The 12378-nt window shown below is 48.1% G+C and overlaps 1 long non-coding RNA gene across 1 annotated transcript; it reads right to left on the bottom strand.

Moving 5' to 3' along the window:
- Positions 1-6342: 6342 nt before the first annotated feature.
- On the bottom strand, positions 6343-9344 carry LOC135289816 (uncharacterized). The gene is made up of 2 exons (XR_010352559.1): positions 8530-9344; positions 6343-8251 (listed from the first exon to the last, which is right to left on the bottom strand). It is a non-coding gene; the product is annotated as an uncharacterized LOC135289816 (long non-coding RNA).
- Positions 9345-12378: the final 3034 nt, after the last annotated feature.

A 12378-nucleotide genomic window follows, 5' to 3' on the forward strand; every position in this document is an offset into this window, starting at 1 on the left:
TGGCAAAACCCACGTACAATCAAGTGATAAGGCAGAGTCTGTACTCTCACAAATTTGTTTTTCCTCCTAACACCTCTGAAAACCTCTACTTTTTTCTGTTTTTCTTTCTGCTTTAGAATCTGTGAGCAGTAGACAGGAATGTTTTTGACTGATGGAAAAACGCCATGTGCTGTTGATTAGGCATGCTCTTGTCCTTACCATAAAGAAACTACACTGAACGAACTGAAACATCAGGGATTTTGTGGGAGGAGATAGGAGAGACAAAATCTGTTTCATTCTTTAAAGTTGTCTGGAATAATTCTGCAAGTTTGCCAAGTGCACAGAGATGCAGTCACTAGAATGAGGCCATTACTCACATCTGGCAACCCTAAGCCTTTGCCTCAGTTTTCAGACAGTTTGTAAGTGAGGGATGCATGCAAGATTAGTCTAATTAGTAAGGGTAAAGTTTCACTTAGAGTTTGATGTGTGGGGATCTCTGCAGTCCCAGAAGGTATGCTGAGACCAATTTCTTTGGTTTCATTCCCTACAGCAAAAAATAAAGGAAAAAAAAAGATTAGGCTCTTTCTGGGCCACGCCGTGGCAGCTCTGCCCTCTCAGCCTTTGCCTTGAGCCCTTTGGTTCTTTTCCCCGAGCCCTGATCCCTGTCCTCAGCCAAGGGCCCCTGGAACCCTTTCCAGGGCTGCAGGAAAATCTCCCTCAGCCATGACCACGGAAGAGCTTCTGGAAGAGTTTATAGTCTCTTGCTGGTTCTTAGAGAGAATTGGTATGGATCAACTTGGAGCTGTAGAGGAACAAATTTTCAGGTACTATTCCTCTTCAAATTTATTTTGTTCTAACCCAGAAGGAAGACAAAGAGGAGCACTAGCACTCTGCTGGTGCTAAGTTATGCTTGCAATTAGTGTAATGGTAGTCATTAAATTGGGGAAAGCAACAAGAGCAGTGCAGCAAGCATTTCACACAATACAAGTTAGGACCCAGCCCAAAAGATCCCAGAGTTGATGCAGTTTCACAGCTTAGTTTTGCCAAGGAAGTTTGTGTTGTTTTCTTTTTCCAGGAATGCTCCTACGTCCCTGCTGAAGATCAGCAGAACCAGTCTGGGAGCAGAGCAGCTGCCAGCAGTTGTAAATCGAGATGTGATGATCATTTTTCACTTAGGCTCTGTCACCTTTGGCATAGATACAAGAGGCTCTTTGTTCCTTTTCATAATGGGTATGTAGTGGGCCAAATTTTCTCTTTCCTTTTTATAGAAACCTTCCTAGAATTGAGATGGAGCTGTGGGAGAACCAATGTAATTTTGAATTGCCATAGTTGCTTCTACTGACAATTTTCTAATGTTGGTGAATTGTCTGTATTCTCATCACAAGTGACATGTTGCAAGACCAAACAGGAGTCAAAGAACTTCATTTTATTTTTTTAATTAAAAAAAAAAGTGGTGTAGGAAAAACTCCTATAGTTTTTCTCAACATAACCTTCTACATATTTGAAATCATGTTAACCTTCCCAGCTCTGCCTTAGAAGGTTTTACAAGTATTACAGTCTGGCTACATTTTTCAGATTTCATAATAAGGAACTAAAGAATACTAACAGAAAACAAAAAATGTCCCATGAGGAATGGTTCCCTTCACCTTCCTCAACTCCTTTTTGGTCACCATGCTGTCACCCCAGCAGCAGCACCATCGCAGCAGTGAGTCTCAGAGGTGGCAGCTCTCTGGCCCACACGGTGCTGCTGGCAGAGCCGGCTGCTGCCTACTCAAGGCTCAGGCAGGCCCCTGAGCTGCCGAGCTGCACGGCCAGAGCCATCTCGATGCTGCAGTGCAGGCCAGAGGCGCCGCTCAGCTGGAAGCTGCAGGACTTGCCGGAGGGCAGCGCCGTGAGCTGGCAGTGGCGCGACTGTGGCAGAAGCAGCCAGGCCGCCAGCACCAACATCTGCACCCAGCGGGTGACTTTCTGCAGGTCCAAGTAGGAGCCCGTGCAGAGGGTGTCCAGCAGGTACCACTCCTGATCCGTGGGCAGCTGGCCACCAGCGGCGTGCAGGAAGCACGTGTGCCCCAGCAGCTGCTCCCCGGAGCACAGGCACTCCAGCGCCACACGGATGCGCCTGGCTGGCGGCCACTTGGTGCTCTCCGGGCTGAAGGAGTGGCCGGGGGGTGGCCGCAGGATGACCAGCGTGCGGTAGGTGCTGCTGCTCTCCTGGACGCTGCAGGCTGCAGGGCTGGCGTCCGTCCCGGCAGCTGGGTGCAGCTCCGGCATGAAGCTCCTCCGGGAGAGCACTCGGCAGACACCGAGGAGCTCGTCCACCAGCTCCTGCAGCACCTTCGTGCTGGGCAGGCCCTGCTGCAGAATGACAGAATCACAGAACAGCTGGGCTTGGGAGTCACCTTTAAGGACCGTCCAGGGTGACCCCACAGCAATGAGCAGGGACATTCCCAAGGAGATCAGGTTGCTCACAGTCTACTCCAGCTTTATCCTGGATGTGCCCACTGGTGATGGGCTGGGCACAGCCAAAATGCTGCCACCCCTGCCTGCACTCTTGTCCTTCTCATGCTCACTGACCTTCTCCTGGCTGCTGGATCCCTCCTGCCTCCTCCTGCTGGCAAAGCCACACTTTCCTCTCCTGAGCAGCCAGCAGGCCATAGCAAGAACCAGAACCAGGGCTGCTGCACTGACCCAAAGAAGCCACTGCTTTTCCAGTGCAGAACAGAGCAAGGCTTCCATGGTCCCACTGCTCCCCTCGATCTCCTGCAGGAGCCGAGCCATCTCTTGATGCAAATACTCCTCGCGCTCCAGCATCTGTTTCACTTCATGCTTGTCAAATTGAAGTTCCACCTTCAGCCCAGCATGGGTGGCTAACAGGGCCAGGACAAAGGCCACTGTTGGAGACATGGCCTGGTGGGAGAAAGGGGGTTCAGCATGTCTGGCTAGGAGGGACCAGGGGGGCTGGTGACACCTGGAATCTCCCCAGAGTCTCTCTGGGCACCTGCCACGCTGAGAGCCCCAAGCCCCACTTCCCTCAGCCCTGAGGACAGTGCCCTGCCCTGGGGTCCCAGCTCTCACTCTGGCTTTAAATCCCCAGGGCACCTTTCCCAGCCCCCATCCAGCCCAGCATTTCCCCTGCATGTTCACTCACTGGCTGCCAGAATCCAACTGCCCAGAGCTGCTCCTGGACACAGATGCCTGCATGACCTCTCCTCTGTGATGTCACAGGCAGCAGAACCATGTCACTGAGCTGCCAAGCTGACCGTGCCCCTGCTCACCCTGTGACCCAAGCCCTGGCATGTCCCAGCCCCCAGAGCCACACCTGCCAGGCCACGAGCCCCAGCCTTGGTCCCCACTGCTGGCCTCAGAGGCTCCTGGCCATCCTCACCCTGAGTGCAAAGCCAGCCCCAGGAGCCCCCCAGGGCGCGCTGGATCCAGGCTGAGACACCCTCAAGCCATCACTGAAAGGGACATGGATGGGGACTGCAGCTGGATCTTCCAGTGCTCACCACCCCTGACTGTGCTCCAGGTGAACTCAAACCACACCTGCAGCAACTTCAGAAGTGTATAAGAGTCTTTGTTCTCTATGTGTGAATTTCATGTAAAGATGTATACCAATGTTCAATCACTCAAATACATGCAAGTAACCTGATTTAAAAAAAAAAACCAAAACACTGCTCTGTTGTTTTGACATTTCTGTATTCCTTTGACTTCGTCTATCATACTTAAATATTATCTTCCATTTGTTCACATCCTTCCTTGACACTCGCTCTCATCGCTTTGGTCCGTCTGGTGTATCATAAGTGAGAGTATCCATGGGAACAAGTCTGTCACCTTCCGAAGGGATGATTATACTCCTCAAGGATGAGGCTCATGGAGGCCACGAAGCGGGCGTTGCTGCGCTGCAGCCCTTCCTGCACCGCTGCATTGCACTCCATGGTGTGGAGCCACTCCCGCCACCAGCCGCCCCTGCTCTGCACATGAATAAGACTCTTTGTTCTATATGTGTGAATTTCATGCAAAAATATATACCAATGTTCAATTGCTCAAACATATGCAAGTCATCTAATAAAATAAAAATAAATATTTTTTTTTAAAAAGGCATGGCTTCTTTTATAGATTTTTCTTGTAGCTTTTAAGAATGCTTTCAGTTTTCGAAATTCTGTTATATTCCAACAGCACAACTGTGTCTCCTTTTTATAAGGGTAGTTAGAAGATCCCAGTAAATTTGTCTTAAGAATAATAAGTCTTTAAAGCCATTGAAAAGCAGAGAGGTAAAACCCTCTAACAGCCTTACTAAAAAGATGTGTAACTAAATACAACTTTGTCTCTCTATGTACTTTAGATGTAAAAAATCCATGAATTTAAATTTGCAAATACTCATTTATTGCGGTGTGATGTCATGGCTTGCCTCAGTTTCCCTAGCCCCCTCCCCTGAAGTTTCCTTCCCCGGGGGGGTGTCAATCACCTCTCCTTTCCCCATCCTTGACCCCTGCTGGGCACTGTCTATCAAACCAGAAATTCCAAGGGGAGCATTGAGCAATTGGTAGGTTCAAAGGATGCTCTCCACCCCCCTTAGGGGCCACTGCCCACCCAGGTGTCCTTCTCACCTGAGACTCCCTCTCCCTGTACCTGGTTGGTGGTCCCTATGATCCCTCCCTGCCCCCTCTTCCCAGGTAAAAGGGCCAGGAAACCACGTGGTCGGAGTTCTGTTGGAGTTGCTGAAGGCTACGCCACCAAAACAAAAACTCTGGATTAAAAACTCTCCATCAGGACCCACTCCTTTCTTCACCTCGCCTTAAGGGTTTCTCCAGCTCAGGAAGGCCTGATGAATGACCCCCTCAGCAGCAAGCTCCAGCTGCAAGCACTGGAGCTCGCAGCATGCCCAGACTTGTCTCCACGTGCCCAGAAGCGACCACAGGTACTGAATAGCATCTCTGGGGAGAAAGGACCACAGGTGCTGCTATTTGGTCAGTAGCCGAGGCCAGACAGACCAAGGCAGTCCTGTTCAGTCATATTGGTAAACTCCAATACTCAGTCTTTACTAAATCTTGCAGCCTATCACAGTTTAATTTTTTCTTGCAGATGTATCCTATTTACAGGTTGTTCTCCGAGAAATTACCTCCAAGGGAGCCCTGCTTGCCCATGCAGCCTCTTGGAAACCTTACTCCCCACCAGGAAATAAATGGTGCCATGGCCAAAAACACCCTGTGACTTCGGGAAGCCTGCTCTGCTAGTACCTAACATTAACATAATTCATGAACAAAAAAATTAAGCACAACAGATTTGTCCATCAGTTTAAATCTGGCTGCAGAAACAACATTGACTTTTGAGGCAAAAAAAGGAAAATAGCAGCCTCAGTATTGGCCCCTGGGGTTAATGCTGCAAAAACTTTTAAAAAAATTGCTGAGAGAATTGAAAGTGCTCACTCAGTAAGCAAACCAGTGCTACCTCCTATGCCCCGAGTGAGCTGCTACCAAATGCTAATAACACCAAGCATGGAACACTCTAAAACCAGCAGCAACAGACTTTTCACTGCTCACCATGGACACAGCTGCCACGACTTTGAAAGGATGTACTGCTTCAACTTTTCTTCATGCCCAATATCTATCCACGTAAACATCCAGAGCTGAGGGAGCAAGTAAAGGACTTAAAAGCTGAGAAGAACTCAGATGGCATCAATGAACTTTTCAGACAATGGGGGTTGACAGGATAGGTTTCATCATTTGTTACAGGAATTTTTCGGGTTGTAATCATTGTTTTTACTCATGTTTCCCGGTTTAGTTAAGTGCCTGCCTTCCACTGGGGAAGTCTTCATAGTAAGCAATAACAGGGGAGTTGTGGAATCCTCTGACTCCTCCCCCTCAAGGAAGATTAGATCACAGAGTTTTCCCCACCTAGGCTGATAGAGAAGACTTAACCCCTGACGCTCTGCAGCACTTCTGCCAATCCACATCAGATTGCCTCCCCCACTGGCCAGCTGACACCGCCCACCCCAATTATTCATCCCTCATCCCCCCTAGAGGTTGCTGCTCTTGGCCCTGCCCTTTGCCTGCCCCTGTGCCCTCAGGTCATCGGTCACTGACCCCACACTGAAGTCCTGCAGACCACATGGTTTGGTCTTTTGTCTCTGGTCCCTCTGGCGTGCTGGATGCAGTAAAACCCTTGCTGGACTATGCCATGCAAAGACCCTTCCTGTCTTTCCTGCGCTGAGCTGTCTGTGGCGTGTGCGTGTGCATGGACTGGAAATGGCTGTTCTCGTAGCCTTCCTCTGAGCAGCTTCTGAAGGAGATGCCTCCAAGAAGGTTGCAGCATTTCTACCACCCTGCAGCAGTGATACACTAAACAAATACACAAAAATCAACGTAGGTTTAAAAAATAAAATTTTTTATAAGTTGCTACACCGGTGCTGCCAATATGCAAATATCAATTTACAGTTACAAAACAAATTTATTGTTACTATTATGCAATGTAAATATTTACAAATATCAAATAGTTAAAAAACCCTAATGTACTGAAACTCTCTACAAACACTCACTATAAACAAATATCAATTGAACAATTAAATTTATTACATATTACTACAACTGTACTGCCCATATACAAACACAGGAATATCAATATTCCTCTCTAAATAACTCTAGACCTAGAACTAAATGAATACAATTTCAGAACTATACAAATCCATATGTGTTTCAATATAAGTAAATACACCACCATAACAATGTGCAATGTAAATATATATTAAGTGTTACATATAATAAGACATATACATAAAAATCCTATATATAAATACAAATATCAATGTACCAATATAAAAATCCATCTAACTTTAACAGTGGAACTATAGAGCTGTACACCTGTGCACATATGTGAATATAACAAAGCAGGGGCGTAAAGTGAACACAGACATATAAATACAACTAAATACATAGCTACACATATATATAACTGCATACATATATGTATATATTTATATATTTACATATTTACATGTATACATATATAAATATAAATATACACACGCACATATAACATACATCTAAAAATGTAACTAGATACACATTCATAATATCCCTATACAAATATCAGTCTATTTATGTAAATATCCCTACACTTGTAACTATCCAAGTCTAATTGTACCCATCCATAAACAGAACTAGATCAGGAGGGATTGCAGCACCCCATGTTCCCAGGCTCTCCCTCGGTCTCTTCCTCCTGGGCAGAGCAGCTCTCCTGGACAGGGACAGCAGATGGGACATCTGGGAAGCAAAGGGAACACTGAGTCAGTATGGGGACGTTTCCCTTGGCAGCAGCTGCACTTCCATCAGGGAAGAGGAAATGTCAGAGCCTCCCCAGGAGGGTTAGAAAGAGAAAGCAGCCGAGTGGACCAGGCTGTGGTGAGCTGTTCACTTCTTTCAGGCATCCCAGTTGCTCTGGGGGAACTCCCTCATGTCACGTTATTGAACCACCTCTGCACTTACCAAGACTGTGGCCCCCAAATCAAGCAGTATTTCTGTCTCCAGCTGCTTGCACCAATGACAGGGAACGTCCTCTGACAGAGCTGGGGCACAAAGTTACCTTCCACAGTTCATCTGACAGGGCCTTGGTCTTCCTGTGCTTCCTGTCTTTCTCCTTATCTTCCACTTGGAATTTTTACAGCATTTCTTTTTCTTTCCCCTTGATCAGTGCTAAAATGCATGCTTCTCTTCAATGCTTGAGTTTGTTCAGTGATCCTGTCAGGTGTTTTCTCAGAAGCTTTTATCATGGAATTGAGTGTTAATTTCAGCAATTTTGGTGATTTTCTGTTTGATTTATGCAAGTCTCCTGTTCAATATGGCTTATGAAGGTACAAAGAGAAAAAGGATGTTTCTGTATGTCAGTTCACTAGTGGAATATTCTTGGATAGAGAGAGTGATTAGCTGCATTTTACATGTACTCCTAAGCTGAAAGTGCAACAGGTAACTTGGGGAGAAATTAAAGCCAGATCTCTTCTCCTACCAGCCTGTATTCAAATGTAAAGTAAATAGAGCAGGGTGAGAATGTTAGTGCTCAGTTCCTGAAGTGCCTCATTAAGGTGTTCTTAGAGTAATGGAGATAAAATCTGGGCTGGTTTTCCTAATTTCCAGACATTCATTGTCAGTTTCATTGACTCTGAAAACAACAGAGATGTGCCCATAATAGCTTATGAATCCATTTGGGGATGTTTAGGTTCAAGTACTCTGAGGCTTTAGCTTTTTAGATCTCTAGACAATGCTTCCAGGGTATTTGTTCCCTAAGTATTAACAAAAGAAGAATAAAAAAAAAATCCCTATAAATGCTGGATATAAAATGCAAATAAACTTGATAGCTCTCCCAAAAAACCTTAAGAAAAAAACCCACACAAGTATTCTATACAACCAGATAATTATTCTACAGAATAAAAAAAAGGGGCATGTTGTAGAAGAGAAAATTTGTACCATAGTGCTGCACAGAATTACGTGCTTTCAAGCTTTTTGCACTTCAGGGGCAGTCCTTCTCTGCACTGCAATGCTCTGAGCATGTTTTGCTCACCGTGGCAGCTTTCTGCTCTCTCCTGGTGCAGATCATCCTCCCAGCCAAGGCTGAGCGCAGCCACCACAGCTCGCAGCACCTTCCCACACAGCAAGAGCCGAGTGAGAGAGAGATGGCTTTCCCCAGCTGCTGCGTGTTCTAACACTGCCACCTCGCAGCTGCTGAAAGCCTCAATTCCTGGGTTGCGGCATGTTAGTTTATTGAGTCACATGCCCCGTTACCTTGTGGTATGTTCAGGTGTTCCCCGAGTTACTACAGTTAGTTTCTCCCCTGTGTTATATCCTCCTATCCAACTGTCCCTCCAGCAATCTCCCCAGATTTTTCCTTGTCAGTCAAGACAACCCGGCCCCTTTGCCCTGTCCATCAGCCCAAACCCTACCCTTTGTTCCAGAAAGTTCCCTGTCCCTCATCCTATGATCCAATCCCTATCCCAACCCTCTCTCCTCCCCTTGTTCTGATTCGTTGTAGCCCTCAAAACCACACCCCGAGACTCACTTATGGGTTACTATATGGTGTCCACCTTCTGTTTTGAAAGATTTTAAAAACTCGGGCCCAGGGGTGTGTTGCTCTTTTTTGGCTTGTGATTCCCCTTTTAGTGATTTTCGGCTGTTTGTGGTGCTTCTGCTTCTCCTAATAAATTTGCTGGATTTTGCACCGCAGAAGAGCCTCCTCTGCCTCCTTCACTTGGTGCTTGTGGCTCCTCCAGGGGTCTGTACTGCTAGGCTGGCTTAGAGGTTCTGGCTCAGGCAAAGCCCCAGTCTAGCCACTTCCCAGCTCTCACCATTGCCCCTGGAGCATCACAGAGCTAGCCAGGGCTCTGGAGGACAGGGGCAGTGACCCAAGCCCTGGCATGTCCCAGCCCCCAGAGCCACACCTGCCAGGCCATGAGCCCCAGCCTTGGTCCCCACTGCTGGCCTCAGTGGCTCCTGGCCATCCTCACCCTGAGTGCAAAGCCAGCCCCAGGAGCCCCCCAGGGCGCTCTGGATCCAGGCTGAGACACCCTCAAGCCATCACTGGAAGGGACATGGATGGGGACTGCAGCTGGATCTTCCAGTGCTCACCACCCCTGACTGTGTTCCAGATGAACCCAAACCTCAGCTGCAGCACCTTGAGCGCATTGACCCTTCTTGCCCATCCTGGAACGTGGTGTTCCCACATCATACACGAGCCCTTTGCAGGGAGTGACCAGCTCCCAGCTAATGTGCTACCCTGGCCTTACTTTCTATTTCCCAGCAATGAACTTAATGGATGCACTCATGAGAATCCCAGCACATCATTTGCTTCTCAGGAGCTCTTAGGCAAAAAAACTCCACTCATCACTGGTTTTAGCACAGAGAAGGAGGCACTGACAAGTATAAGGCACAGTCAGGGCTCTAACATAAGAATTCCTGAGCCACTGGATTCCACACATTGCTGTTTCCAGCTGCTTGGCTCATATTTTATAGCCAGTGGTGGACGGGGGCTGCTGCTGACAAGGTGGGAAAATTTTGAGAAATGAAGGTACAGGAGACAACCAAAACCAAGAGGCAAGAGAGAAGACACTTAGAAATACAGAGCACAAGAGAAGACCTTGGAGATGGCTCAACAGAAATTGCCAGCAGCCACGCCCGGAGCCCGGAGCTGCTCACTGCCACCACAGGGGCTCTTCAGTGCCCTGCTGGTTTGTGTCTGATCCCTGCTGGGCTCCCTCTGCCCCTTCAGCAGACACAGCCCTGCCTGGAAAGGGCTCCATGCTCTGGTGTTCTCAGCCTGCTGCAGGCTACATTCTTAGGAGCGCTGAAAGAAGAGGTGAAACAAAGCCATTTTCTGTGCTGCCTGCAGCTCGGAGTGCCCGGAGCCCGGGCCCGTGAAGAGCTGCTCCTGGCGCTGGCTGTGCTCAGCCCGCTGTGCCAAGCAGCCGCGGCCATGGAGACACAGGCGGGAGCTCTGCCCGAGGCCGGCAGCCGGCCAGGCCCGGCTCGCAGCTGCGAGGACGCCGGCAGCCTGTGCCTGAGCCGAGGCCGTGGCGGGGGGTTTGCGGGCAGGGCTTTTGCGAGCCGGCCGGAATGTGCCGCCTCCCGTGTGGGCCCGGCTGCGGCAGAGGCAGCGGGAGCGCGGCGGGGCCGGCAGCGGCGGGCAGAGGCCGCGGAGAGCAGCAGCCCGGCCGGGCCCGCTGCGGAGCGGCAGGGAGCTCCCGGGCAGCCCTCGGCCGTGTCTGTGCCCGCCGGGCAGGAGCCGCGGCAGGAGCCGGCCATAGCGGCAGCTCGCCGTGCCCGGGGCCGCGGCCGCAGCTCTCCCCGCCCGGCCGCAGCAGCAGCCGCTCGCCTCCGAGGCTTGTGCTTTAAAAAAAAAAAAAGGTTATTCACCATTCCCTGAAATAATCAAATGCTTAAGATGCCACTTTCAGAGGGGACAGAGGTTTACCAATAAATATGACTGAATTTATAAGGGAAAATTTGTTCCATATTTATTCCAAATTTGTTCTAGAAGTAAGAAGTACCAGGGCAAGGGCAAGCTGGAATTATTCATAACCACGATATTTAGCTGCTGATAATTTGCTCCAATGATGTGGGACATCTCTGTTTTTGCATTGCAAAAAAGATGCTTTTTTTCAAATTAAAAAAAAAATAAAATCAGACATTGCAGAAATACATGTGAAAAAGAGGTGAGGATGAGCTTCCAGCCATTACAGGGAATTGCAGCATGGCAAATTTCATGGGTATTTTGCTATTTGTCAGTAACAGTGAAGTATGGCTACAATAAACCATGGTACGAATGGTGAAAAAGTACTCCCAAAGTTATAATTAAACAAAAATTGCTCTTTCTGTATGTAATTTTTTTTCCTGAAAGTTAATGGAAGAAGAGCTGTAGCCTGGTTTGTCAGGGACATGGTAGCAGGGGTAAGCAGCAAGCACACGAGAGCCCTTGTAAGAGAAACTCACTCATCAATAAGTGACATGACTGGGTGTGGGAACTCAGTACATCACTCCGGATGTCCAGAGCTACCGAGACAACCCTTGGGGGGCTTGGAGGTCCTGGAATGTTGCCAAAAGTACCTGGTGGCTTGACTTTGATCCTTCTAAAGAAATGACACCTGAATGTGAGGAAATGAGAGAATTTCAAGCTTGAATGGTGAGGGGATGATATTCACTTGATAAAGCTTAAATTATAATGCACTGTACAGGGGGGTTTGGAATTCTGTACATGGGGGTCGGGAGTCCCAAGATGGAGGGATTTGGGCGTGCCCTGTCCTTCTTCTTTCTTCTCCTTGGCATCCATGTTCAGGATGATGTTGGCATGTGTGGATTGGTTCATAGTGAAAGTGCACTTGCCAACAAGGGCGAAAAGTATTGGAAATTGAAGGTAAATATCTTATACGTAGTTTTTACTATAAAAGAGACAACCACCCCGTGGGCAGGAGTGAGTGCCCTTGGCTGTCTTGCTGATCAGACCTCGGCTGGACAGACAGAAAAACTTTGTAGATAAGGAACAATAAGCTCAACTGAAGACCAAAAGTAAGAGTCCAGACTCCTTCTTCGAAAGCATGGCCTGCCCAGAACCACCTTTTCCCATGTTGGGGCAGAGACAAGTGACAAACGACCCTGGCAACTGGGAGAAGGCAGCACTGAGTGCTCACCTTGGGAAATCTGTCAGGTTTATTACAACAGAGGAGTGCATTTAAAATTAAACAGCAGACATCAATGACATGAAAGCAGTGATTCTGGGTTTTTTTCTGCTTGGATCTCAGTGAGCCATCACTAGTGGTTGCCATCAGAATAATTAATTATCCTTATCCATGAAAAGTTATTTAGCAAAGACTCCTGTAAACTGAAGCCCCTAAACCAAAGGTCTCTCTAACATGCAGGATGG

Source organism: Passer domesticus, chromosome Z, assembly GCF_036417665.1.
Source record: "Passer domesticus isolate bPasDom1 chromosome Z, bPasDom1.hap1, whole genome shotgun sequence".
In the NCBI taxonomy this organism is placed as follows: domain Eukaryota; kingdom Metazoa; phylum Chordata; class Aves; order Passeriformes; family Passeridae; genus Passer; species Passer domesticus.